The sequence below is a fragment of the Varanus komodoensis genome, unplaced genomic scaffold (genome assembly GCF_004798865.1).
Source record: "Varanus komodoensis strain SLA01 unplaced genomic scaffold, ASM479886v1 scaffold23, whole genome shotgun sequence".
Classification (NCBI taxonomy): domain Eukaryota; kingdom Metazoa; phylum Chordata; class Lepidosauria; order Squamata; family Varanidae; genus Varanus; species Varanus komodoensis.
The window spans coordinates 1,086,861-1,099,803 of NW_025335627.1; the positions used below are offsets into that span (position 1 = coordinate 1,086,861).

At 43.7% G+C, this 12,943-nt stretch overlaps 1 protein-coding gene across 8 annotated transcripts in view; it reads left to right on the forward strand.

The window, feature by feature from the left end:
- The first annotated feature begins 394 nt into the window (after positions 1 to 394).
- HDAC4 (histone deacetylase 4) overlaps positions 395 to 12,943 on the forward strand; it is a 261,456-nt gene continuing 248,907 nt past the window's right edge. For 5 of the 8 annotated variants that reach the window (XM_044431675.1, XM_044431665.1, XM_044431669.1 and 2 more), the window contains exon 1: positions 397 to 692. The gene's annotated coding sequence lies outside the window, so the exon portion shown is untranslated. Of the gene's footprint in view, positions 693 to 12,943 lie in introns of all 8 variants that reach the window. The other 3 variants (XM_044431666.1, XM_044431678.1, XM_044431663.1) reach the window with 2 other exon arrangements.

Genomic DNA, 12,943 nt, shown 5'->3' on the forward strand with positions numbered 1-12,943 from the left:
TGGTCGGCGCAGCACGGCTACCGGAGCGTTGCGGGGTGGCGGCTGCGGCTTCGGGTCGACCATACGGCACTTCAACGGCCAGAGCGGGATCCGAGCAGTTCCAGGTCGGCGCTGGAAGTGCCGCAACATGATCTGATTCCTTCCACGCCTGCGAGTGATCCAGGCGGAATGTGTCACTGGCGGGGGAGGGCGAGCAGACGGCCCAGGCCCGCGCCCCGCCGCCGCCGCCGCCGCAGCAGCGCGGCTCTTTGTTTCCCCCGCGTCAACGCATCCATGGACGTGCGCGCGCGCGAGCGAGCGATGACCCGGAGACGCGGCGCCCGTCCACGGCTTCGGAGACACGCCTCCCGCTCCCTAAAGAAGCCAAATAACCCGCGGCTGCAAGACTCGCCTCCACCCCACTTCCGGTGGGGGAGAGAGAGAATAGGGAGAGGGGAGTAAAGCGGGAGAAAAGGGAAACGATACTATTAATAGCCTCGCTCCCTGATTGGCTCGAGGAAGCGAAAAAGTGGTTTGCACCATGTGACTTTCCATCTGAAAGCTCCAAGATGGCGGGTCCCGTCACGGGCTGATTCCGTTGGCGGCGCACGCACCGCTGTGCTAGCGCCAAGGGCCCCTCCCCCGCCAGTCGTGGCTCTCCCGAGGGTCGCTCGCTCTCTGTCCCGGCAAGAGCCTTTTCTCTTCAGACCCAGGTCAGTGTCCGGCGCGTCTTCCAAGCAGATCTCGCTGTGAGGCCAGTCATTATTCTGCAGTCGTTATTTGTGCTTTTCCTTTAAACGGGAGCGCGAAGGTGGGAGGGGGTATTTTTGTCCTCCGGTTATTAGGTTGGCTGAGGGGGGCCCTTAAAGGGATCGGCCACTTTCGCTTGTGCGTCTGTCGGTCTAAAAAGTATGTGTGTGTTTTCCTCTCTTGCTCGGTGAGACTCCAGGCACGGGGGGAGGACTGCGAGGGGCGCGCGGAGTGTCCCCTGCTGTGGGGAGCCTGACGCCTTCAAGCACTAGTCACGGCCCCGTTGGCGGTCTTGGCGGGTGCTTTTGAGCCATCATCTCGAATGCCCCCGGTTGGGCGAGCAGCCCATCGAAGCGGGAGAGGGGCTGGGCTTTTTAGCATCCCGTTCCTGTTAAAGGGCGGAGGGCGGGCCTTGGGCCCTTGATCGACACCTGCTTTGGCCTTGCCCCCTCCCTCCCCTCGGTCTTGAGTGGAGGGAGCCGCCCTTTCGGCTGCCGAGGGGAGCGTGCGCTTCCGACCGCCTCTGCCGAGCCATTTATTTATTAAATAAATTTTTGTGAATGAGGCGGGTGGGTCCCAGAGCCGCGCCCGGCTCGAGTCCCGGAGAAACCACTCCTTCCCCCGCCTGGGCCGAGGTGAGCGACGCGCCGGTGGGGTAAGTATAACGGAGGGAGGGAAGAGATGCGGCGCCGCGTGGAGACGCCCACCCGGGCGAGGCTGGGCGGTGTCCCGCGCGCCGTCCCGGCGAGGGCGAGGCGAGGGCGAGGGAGGGCCGGGTCGGCGGGGCTGGGATCCGGGCTCTCTCTCTCCTCCCGTGTCGAGGCAGAGCCAGCCGAGCCGTCGAGGGACGCGTAGATGGAGAAGGAAGAGTGCGTTACAGCTAACTGTTCCATGTTGCCCTGAATAATAGAAAATCTGGCGTTATTCGAACTGGCTCGCTGTGACTGTCGCTCTGTTAAAGGAGAGTAGTACTTGGGAAGATCACGCAGTGGCCGTATGAATGAAAGCTATTGTGAATGGGGTCACTTCTCTGTTTATCTTGTCCGGGCGAAGTGGCCGTGTGAAGACGGTTGCAGCAAAAAGCGGCAGTGAAGGATCAGTGTCACCTTGTTTAAAACAACACCCTAGGAGAATCATGTGGACATTAAATGCTTTCACTGGCTAGAGGCTACTTTCACCAGATATTTGAAGTGGTCCTCTAATTAATTAGTTATGTATGTGCTAGTCACTGGGGGGATATTGGTGTGCATTGGACTGACATCTCTATGCCCAATTATTGGATTCAGTTGCTATGATCATCTCCTCCGGAGTGATGGGGTTAGAGACTTGAGCTCCCTAGAGGAAAGGTGGGGTAAAATATAGTAATTAAATTAGGTTCTGTACACCCATTGTTGCCTTTTACAATTCATGATTGCCTCATACTATTTACAGCCCCCTCCTGCTACTGTATATAAATAAATGTGTGTGTGTATGCATATATCTGCCAAGTGGGGATAACACTTAATGCATTTGATGAACTTGGATCTAATCAGTCTGAGCTTATGCCATAAAAGCATGTTTCTTAACCATTCTGTTTAAAAGTAACTTAACAGAGCTCATATGTGAATTTTGCTTTCCTGTCTTTGCCCTCTCTTTCCTCATTTCATATAGTTTGGCTATGTATGAATTACATATTTTGCATACATAATTACAGAATTAATTCTGAGAGATTTAAAGAGATGTTAGGTGGTAGAACTTGTAGGTGTTCCTGCCAGAGAACCACTGCCACTTGAAAAAGACAGGAATGGTTCAGAGGAACCACTGGTATAACACAGTGTAAGACACCTTGATTTGAATGTCTGTCTTGTGTACATGCCCTCTGCCCACTTTCTTTTAAGTAAAATGTGATATTTTCCTATGTATTCTCATAATTAGGTAATTATCTCACTCTGTTGGTGTGGTTCTGGTGACTGCTCTAGAAGAGTTGGTGCTTGGCATGGCTTGTAAATGAATGTGTTATGTGTTGGACAAAACAAAGACTACTTCTAACTGCACTAGTTGTGTATTATGGATTATTTTCATAACAAACACAAAAATAGACCTATGATATCCTAAGACAGCTGTGATGTATGTCAAAGTCACAACATTGTGAACTGCTGGTGGGAATTTTACTTTATGTATACATCAAACTTGTGTCTGTTTGTACCATACTGTGTACCAATCTCTGCTTCAGTCTGCCAATCTGAAGTAGTTTTTTGACTGTTAATACCACACATCTGATTGTATCTAAGCTGCTGCAAAACTTGCCTGCCTGCTACAATAAGCTAATGTGGTTATGGAACATTTTTTCTGTATTTAAAGGTCAAGATGGTTTTGTCACATCTGGACTCTCAGTCATTCATTGTTGTCTGCTTGACTTCAACTCCTTTACGCTGCCACTCAAAGATCTTTTGCTCTCTGACAACTTCCCTCAATCTGTTGCTTTTTATATGTGGAATTCCATCCTGGACTATGCCTGAGACACCCTAGCTTCTCCATGTGGCATATGACTTAACCTTTAATGTGACTGCACCCAAACCTATAACAACATAATAATAGCATAATAAAACAGCATTTACTCACATTAATTCCTTCCATTGGTTTCCCTGTTGCCTGTTTTAGATTGTAAGCTGCTTGAAGGCAACAGCATGTCTGTTTTTGTTAATGCAATGTTGCAAGTTTCATGGATGTTGATGGTCCATTATTATATTTATTTTGTCATCTGCACTATGCCGAATTGATTTATGGCTGCTGGTCTTGAAAAACTAAAAGATCCATTGCATTGCAGCTTGTCCATACTGCTTTATTTCTTAAATTTGTATGAGTAACAGGTTTTTCTAACTGTTAGGTTATTACACAATATGTTTAAAAAGTTTCCCACGTATGAAGAGCTGGTTAGATTTTGCTAGACAATCTGTCCTTGGGCTTTGTTGGTGTCATCTCATCCAATTGCTGAGGGGTTAATGTATTTGTCACCTTTGCAGAAAATACTTTTTCATTTTTTTAAAAAAGGAGACTCATGTAGTTCATACACCTGAAGCATTCAGTAGGAACAACTGCTACCACAGGGACACATCTCTCTTCTGAAAGCAAGTGAAATAGGCAACACAGAGAAAGGCAGAATGATTTTATTGTCAAAATTTGTAATAATGGAAATGCTTGTTTTCAAATCAGTGCAACTTGAAATTGGCCTACAGTGGTATGTTTCAGGTATAACAAGAAACTATTGCTTGTTAATAACTGTGCCAGAATCCAAGCATTCCCGCATAGTTCAATTAGGGGCTCAACCTATAATATCAGCAGGGTTGGTCAATTGCAAAGAATGCTGGGAATTTCTTAACAAATACAAGGAAAATTGAATTATAAGGGGCAAAACAGATTGTTCATTTTACAGCCTTTGTCCTTTTCAGACTCTATTCTTTTGTACTAAGATTGAGAAAGTATTGTTAGATGTATCAGTTCAATATTACTGGCAAGTAGCAATCCAGAAACAGCTGGTTACCTGTGCTGGCAGCTTATGTCTACTAGTGTTCTTTCAGTGTTAACTTTATCTTGTTGGAGTGTACATAATTTGTTTGTGGCAGCCCAATTCCTTGTTCCAAATTTACCCTCAGATCCGGATGATGATGATGATGATGATGATGTTAATGTTAATCTATAAAGTATATTCAAATTCAAGAGCATTATTGGATGCTATCCACTTTGTTGGGAACAAGTTGCTAATGAAAGTTTTCTTGCGTTTATAGCATCATTTGTTTGTGGTGCAATATGACCCAAATTAAGTGGCTGCTTTCTTGTGCCCTAAATTTTAATACTCCAACATACCCATGTCTGATGCATTTGTGGGCCAGTTCTGCATTCTTTCTCCCATTTGACTGAAAAAAGCAAGACTTATTCTCATCGCAACTATTTCTGTATTTTATTTGTTGTTTTTTTAAGCTTCAATATTTGCTGCCTTGAATAGGTTTATCCTAAAAGGCAAGTTAAGAACTTTTTAAATAAAGACATTTTTAAGGCTTGTTGGATGTACCCTATCCAAAAGCTATTTCAACAAGTGGGATTTGAGTGAGGTTCTTAATCAACTGTGATCTCATGTTCCTTCTGTAGTTATCTGCTAAATTCCAGAAGCTCCTGGATCTTCTGTTGCTGTTCTAGTTGAGATAGTTTGCCCTCCATGGTACTTTTTCCCCTGTCCAACTTGCCAGTTTTTATTATGGGTCTGGCATATGTTCCTTTTTGAAGTTTTCTTGCACCAGCTGTTCTTGTTTACCTTTCCCTTTTGATTTGAATGGCCTTTTTAAAGGATACAACCTTGGACAGTTTTTTTTTTTTTTTTTAATTGGATGCTAGTTCGTGGTGTGCCTTCTGTAGAATGGCTAAAGAGGCATTTGTACTTCAGGCTACTTCTTTCTCTTGTTTGGGATTGAAGAAGGCACTTGGTCTGTCAGACGTTTAGTGGAAGAAGAGGTATTTGGTGCAGTAACGAAGTTACTAGTCCCATCACTCAGTCTGTACACAGTGATTAGCGCAGCTTTTTTATTAGTTTTCAAAACTTCTGATATATATCACTTTCCCCATTCCACAGGTATAAATGCATAAGATTTCAGATTGATTTGATAGATTTGTCAACTTTTATGTCATAGTGAAATATATATTCTCTATAGTAATCTCAAAATACGTATTTCTGCAGTTGCCTATTTTGTAAAACATCTCTATGGGATATTTCAATGGAAAATACTATCAAATATATGCAAGGTTCAGTTTATCCTGTCTTGCCTCCAAGGTGACATATCTCTGTCTTGCCTCCTTTTTATCTCTGCAACATAATCATGTAGGTTCATCTAAGAGGTAGTGAATAATCATTCATGAACTTTCTGAATGAGAGAGTTTTTGAACTTGTTAGTAGATTTGATTGGAACTTGAAACACCCAACAGTATTCTGAGGTTGTGGTATGTTTCCTGTTACTTTGCTTTTAAAAAGGTGGTTTTGTGTGGCCAACGTGTGAATGTTTCACACAGTATATATAAAATAGAGCACAGCATCCAACTTTCAGTAAATTAAAATCCTCTTTAAAACCAGTTCAACGTTAAAATAGTAGGAAAATAAAAAGGGTTTTGTCTGGCACCGAAAGGAATAAAGTGTCTGCACCAAGCGAGCCTTGCTGGGGAGCATATTCCATAACTGGGGTGCAACCACAGAGAAGGCCCTTCTCTGGGTAGCTACCCTCCTAATTTCCTTCAGGGAGAGCCTCCGGAGAAGGAGTTCCACCTCAGATCTTAAGGGGCTGGAGGAAATATAGCAAACCATTCTGTTTTGGCCTAGCCTTCACATTAAAAAATGAAGTAGCAAACAAAAATGAAATACCCTAGCAAAGATTCATGGTTACTGTACTGAAGAAATTGCTTTTTAATCCAATGTTATGGATTAAAAAAAAAACACTTTTAGCTGTTTGATTATATTGTCTTTTTGTTTTAACTAATTCTTCTGCCTTACATGTTCCAAGGCCGCCACCACATACACACAGAACAATCATATGTAAGTTTTCAGAGAAACTGAAAGCCCATGCCTTTCAAAGAAGCAAAAGCTGTTGGGCAGGGATTGAACTATTATGAAATGAAAAATTGAAATTAATGCTCATGTTTGATTAGTAGGTACCTTCAATTTTATGAATCTATAATTATAAAGTTAGCATGTTAATGATTAGCTTAAAATTAAATCTTAAGATAAATTTGGTTTTCTGTTTATGATTTTAAAAATAAAAACTTTTACACTTAGAAATCATATCCACGTCATTTGTTATCTATAACTTTGATCTCTGTTTGCTTTACCTTCTTTGATTTGCTTGGCTTTTGTAGGAGATTTGGGCAACTTGTTTGTAATTGCTGTCGCTGGTATCCTGATTCTCTGCTTAGAGAGCTTCTCAAAAGAGACTCAAACTTAAAACAAGATGAAAGCATACAAATGGTAGAATGCTAAGGTCTTCTGAACACTGTAGAATTAGAATTCCAAGAGCTGTAAGCAACATTGATCAAATGTAATAAGTATTGCTTTGAAGCTGGGGGTATTCATTTGACCCATTGACATAAATAACTTTGGAGTTTTAGGACTTGACAGAGGAACAAATTATGCATTGACTGGGTTCACACGACATGATAACCTGTCACGGGCAGTTGTGCCATCTGATGGCTTATTTTTCAGGAAGAAGCCAAGGCATATCTTGCTCATGATGTGTTGCCTTGTTGTCTTAATCCAGTAGCGTTCTTTTTTTTAAATCACAGGTTGTCACATTTAGCTACAGAGATGTTTGGCCAGAGCAGCAAAAGAAGCCCATTCTGCTCAGTTATCAGTGACTGCTTTTCCATCTATGCCAAAATGGCACTTTTTAGCATATTAATTTGTAACAAGACTCTTAAGAATGTTTTCAGAGCCTCAGAAGTGCAATTGACACTGATATATTTAAAGCATGTTTGTTCTGCTCCAGAACAGCTTAAATATAATAATATATTACCTGAGAATTAGCTCCTGCCAGCAGCCTTACAGTCTTAAAGATGAAACAGAAAAGGAACAGCATGAGGAGGGGAGAGGAAAGCAATTGGACTGCTTGGAATTCAAGCATTGCTTCTTGAGGTTGCATAGTAGTTCTTAAAATAACAGCTGAAATAAAATAATTCAAGATCAAGAAAATCCAAATAAAGCTTGTCCTTTAGGAGAGCCAGTGAAGTAGACTCTGCTTGCAATCTCTCTGTGCTGCATCATTCTTATATTTATTTTCAGTGCAGGGTACTATGATCTTTAGCCTGACTTCCTTTCACAGATTGTGTGTTTGAGCCAGGTGGTATTGTCTGTGCACTGCTTCAGGTGATGGTTATTAAAAGCCAAACACAGACATTTTTGTTCCCTGAATTTCTTATTGATATTGAATCATGCTTTAGGTTTGTATTCTATTGCTTTTTCTGTTTTGTGTAATCATATGCATTTCTACTTAGAAGTCCCTTTGATTTTAGTGGGACTAATTCCCAGACATGTGGGTCCTAAACCTGTCTGAGCTGAATTCTGGGATTAATCAATGTTCTTCTTGTTGTTTTGCATTTCCTGACGCTGAGTTTGTATGGAGCTCTCAGTAGAGCAAAGATCAGGGTTCCTGTGTTGGGGAATTCAGCATCAAAAATTGTTGGTTGAACCTGATACTTAAAAGGGTGGCAGATCAAGTAAGCTCAGCTGCTTGTATACAGGCATCAAGGCATTGCAAGGCAGTAAAGTTATTGTAAAATTCCACTGTAGCTATGGCAACATTCACTGTGCTACATTTGGAAATCTAAAATGCCACCCAGCAAGAAGAGATTAAGTTTTAGCTGGTTTTTGGTGCAACCAAAATTAGCATGAAGAAACCTAGAATTGCATGTTTTTTTAGTTCCTTATACTGCTCAGATTATCTATATCTGCTTACTATATTTGTTTTGATCTCTTTTGACCCCCAACTTTGTGGGACATGGGGGCCACATTAGAGTGCCCAATGCCTAAAGAGAGCCACATCTTAAATCAAAATGTAACAAAATTATTAACCTAATGATTTTAGGTCAAAAATTTTTTCAGAGCTCAATAAAACAGAACAGTGGCTGCAGAGTTTCAATATTATCTTTGAAAAAATACAAATATAACGGATTAGAGCACCCCCCCCCCCCAGAAGTCGAGAAGCTTCTCAGGGCACTAGACATTACAAAGGTGCCAGGTCCCAATGGGTTACGCCTGTAGATAAGTAGGGAGTTGGCAGGGGTACTCTCACACTCTCTGGCCTCCATTATTGAGGCATCATGGAGAATGGGTGAGGTTCCAGATGATTGGAGGGTGGCATCAGTGGCCCCAGTCTTCAAAAAAAGGTAATAGAGGGGGCATGGGGAATTACAGGCTGGTTAGCCTTACGTCCATTCTGGGAAAGACAGTGGAAAGGCTCATAATAGGAAATGTTCTGGAAACCCTAGATAGGAAAGTGAGGTTGATGGGCACGAAACACAGCTTCCGCAAAAACAGGTCCTGCCGGATGAACCTTGTGGGATTCTATGACAAGGTCTCGAAGTGGCTAGACAGAGGGAACGCAGTCAATGTGGTTTACTTGGGTTTCAGCAAGGCCTTTGACCAAGTGCCCCATGATATCCTGGTTTAGAAATTGAGTTTTGAGATAGACCAGTGCACTGTCCGATGGATTAGGGCATGGTTGGTGGACTGAAAGCAGAGGATGACTGCTAGTGGGGAATCATTGGGATGGCAGTCGGTGTCCTGGAACCAATCCTGTTCAATCTTTTCTTCAGTGATTTGGTGACAAGTCTGCTGATCAAATTCACAGATGATACTAAAATGGAGGTGGTGGCCACAACTGAGGAGCGGGTACTCCAGATCCAGAAGGATCTGGACAGACTATGGAAGGGGGGCGGGCACGACTGCAGGATGGCGTTCAATGTGGATAAGTGCAAGGTCTTGGACTTGGGGTATAAGAATGGGTGTCATAAGGACAGGTTAGGGGACAAGTGGCCGAAGAGCAGCACTTGAGAAAAGGATCTCGGGGTGCTGGTTGACTCCAGGCTAAACATGAGTCAACAGGGCAAATGGCACCCTTGGATGCATAGCCAGAAGCATGGCTTTTAGATCAAGAGAGGTACTTTTGCCACTTTATGTGACTCTGCTGACCCCGCAGCTGGACTGTTGTGTTCAATTCTGGGCTCATTGCAAGAGGGTTGGAATTGGTGCAGTGAAGGGCATCAAGGTTGGTGGCTGGTTTGCAGGGTAAGCCATATGAGGGAAGACTGAGTGAGTTGTGTCTTTTCAGCCTTGAGAAGAGGAGACTCAGAGGGGACTTGTTAGCAACATAGAGGTAGGTAAGGGGGTGTCATGTGGAGGTGGGTTGTGACCTGTTTTCCCTGAGGTAGAGGGCAGGACACATTCCAGTGAAGTAAAGTTCAGGGAACCAAGATGTGAGGTAGATGCCAGGAAGTCCTTCCTGACAGGTAGGACCACTAACGTATGGAATGGGCTCCCATGGGGGGTGGTTGAAGCCCCATTGGTAAGGGTGTTGAAGGATAGGCTGGACATGCACATGGTAGGCATTTCATGAGCAGAGGCAGCTGGAGTCACGGGTCAGACTAGATGGCCCAGGAGCCCCCTTCTGACTTGCTTTCTTTCAGTGTTTCTAATTTGTCCTGTTCCCATCAAATCCATCCCACTCTGGCTGCTGTTAACTATGGATTTTCATTTTGACCTTGGCAAAGAAGAGACAAGATCCCTGCCTGTATAGTTCTCAGGACTACTGGGGCCTTGAGGTTTAAATCTACACGTGCTAATACTTTAAAAAAAATTAATGCTAATACTTTAAAAATTATTGGGGCCCTCTAAAAAAAGGGCAGGTAGAGAGAAAGAGCAAATGAAAGGGCAGCCTCCCACCTGGAGCACAGGATATGCCAGTAAGTTGGCTTCAGATTGTATGCCGGGTGCACATAGACATCACTGCCTACCAGCCAAGCCTCGGCCATGAGAAGCAAAGTGATGGCTTAGAAGAAGGGAACTGGAGGAAGATGTAGGAATCCCATAAGCTTCCCTGCTAAGAGAGAGCTCCTTCCCACTCAGTCCAAGGGCCCACTCTCTGGCTCCTGCAATCACAGGCGCATGAGAAGAACCCAAGCAGGAGGGGTTGGGGAGGAGAGGCAAAAACAAGCAAGGCAAAATTCAGTTCAAGCAACTCTTGTTGAGAAAGGAAGAATGCTTTTGCTTGAAGCTGCAACCTCACCAGTTACCTTGGAAGCCACCTGGGGGAGCCTTGGTGGTGGAGCCTCTAGAAATGCTCAATATGCAAAATGCTTTGCATCCTTTTTGCAAAAATACCAGGCCTTATACTCTCCTTTTCCCGCCTTTTTGCAAAGCAGTCCGGACATCTCCTGTACTCATCCACACAGCTGCTATATCTTCCTTATGCACATATATTGCCTTCAGCGTGGTAATGTATGGACAGGGGAGTGACAAAGCTGAGTGGTACCAGTGCCTGAGCGCTGCTGGCTTGCAGAGAAGACCAAGGAGGGGCTGACACAAGGAACCATGGAGACTAGAAGAAAGTATGTCACTCTTATGTTTTCTGTAAGAAAGGGACAGGAAAACAGCAGTAGATGGTGCCACTTGAGCAGAAAGAACAGGGTGGGTCTGAGGGGAAAATGCCATGAGGGTGATAGCAGTAAGCAAGTAGGTTGGAGGGCTGCAGGTTGGGAACCCCTGATCTAGGATCTCTGTAAGACTGCTGTAGGCTTCCCTTCAATAAATTTGAGCTGTCGTGGGTCAGCTTCAGGCTTGCTGGTCTGTTTTGTTTTTTTCGTACAACTCTGATGCTCACAGACCAGAGTCAGTTGTAAAATAGTGACTAGTAATTAATGTGTGATTGAAAATAAAGATCACATTTTCTCTGGGCACATACTCAACCTAGGAATTTGTTTCCAGCCCAGAAATGTTCACTTAGTCCTTTCCCAAACAAATCCAATCTTTGAAACTTGGCTCATTTAAAGAGATTAATTTAGCAGGGGCAGGGTTGTGCCTGCTGCAGTTACTATTATGCTAATGCAGTGGCACTTTGGCTCATGAACTTAATCCATTCCACGACTCTGGTCGCGACCCAAATTGGTCATGACCAGGGGTCGGCAGCCCGCGGCTCTGGAGCTGCATGTGGCTCTTGAATGCCTCTGCTGTGGCTCTGTCGCTCGCGTCACAGCTGCTGCCGATCCGCAGCCTGTGCCGGCACAGCGCTTGGATAAATCGAAGAAAAAAGTTTCTGAAGAAAACCAAATGTTTAATGATACTTGGGTAGATTCATGTGCTTTTACTGCTGACAAACTTATGGGGTTTGCTGTTTAATGCATGGAGCCCTTTAGCACTGACTTTGACTCTTCAGGAAGCTGTTCTCCTATTCAAAATATATGAAAGGCATCCTACAAGTTTATAATGTAAGATTAATAATAAAAGTTTTTAGTGACTGAACAAGAGCTGCAGCTAAATCATAATGCAGATATACATAGCATTAAGGTAAAAAATGATATATGCAGTGTTATCTTCTTTTTAGATGTCAAAAGGGTTTTGCAGCTCCTGGTGTTTTCTTTTGTGTGGGAAACGGGTCCAAATGGTTCTTTGAGTGCTAGAGATTGCCGACCCTTGGTCGTAACCCAAGTCAAATTTCCCCATAAGGTTCATTGTAAATAAGGTTAATCCATTCTGTAACTATTTTTTAAATCACAAAAATTTGAAACAAAGTGACAAAGAACAATGAAGTAACAAAGAATGAAGATTGTGGCCATCTCCCCCCCCCCCCCCCGCCCCTTTGCGCCCCCCTCCCCCCCCCGGGCGCACCTGGGGCCCCCCCCCCCCCCCCCCCAGCACGACTGTGATTGTGCCCATGCAGGGAAGATGGGTGTGATTGCGATCGTTGCCCGATGCGGAGTTCGCGACCTGAGGCAAAATTTTTCTGAAATTTATGTTCACGACCCAATTTGGTTGTCTACTGAGGCATTTGTGAGCCACTGTAATTGGAAATTGAAATTGGAAATCCTGGGTAGTCTACTGGAAATCTACCAGCAGTAGATCTTTCTTGTCTTTTCCACTGGAGTTTAAGCATAGTGTTTTTTGAAGTCCCCATGGATTTTTTTTTTAATTGGATGAGCAACAGTGTCTTTTACATTTTAGTTTGCCTCTCTTGGTTACTTTGCTGTATTACAGGTAAATCTTGTGATATCTTGGTAGCTAATGTCATTGAGGTAATGACATTCTTCAGGTTTTGCTTAATGACATTGATTAAATGAATGCAAAATGTGAACTGTGGAAACAAATTTAAAGAATAGTCAGTTGACATGGGGAACTCATTTTAGAAAAAACAAGTGCTGTCACACCCCATAATGGGTCTCACTGTTTAGGTACTCAAAACATTGAATTTGATGCTTAGATATTTGGATTTTTTAAAACAATTTTGCTTGGGAGATCTCTGGCAGTAGCCTATCTTGCTGCTGTGCTTCCACTGGTTGTAGTAGTGGGGCTTATCACTAGCATAATTAAACTAGGTAGTCCAAGAAGTGAGCAGAAATGCTAGTTTTGATGGATTGGGTCTGGTCAAGCGGAGTGCTTGTTTTGCCCCATTTCAGGAAAAAAATATTCTTGCTCTTTCCAGATGTTTGAGTT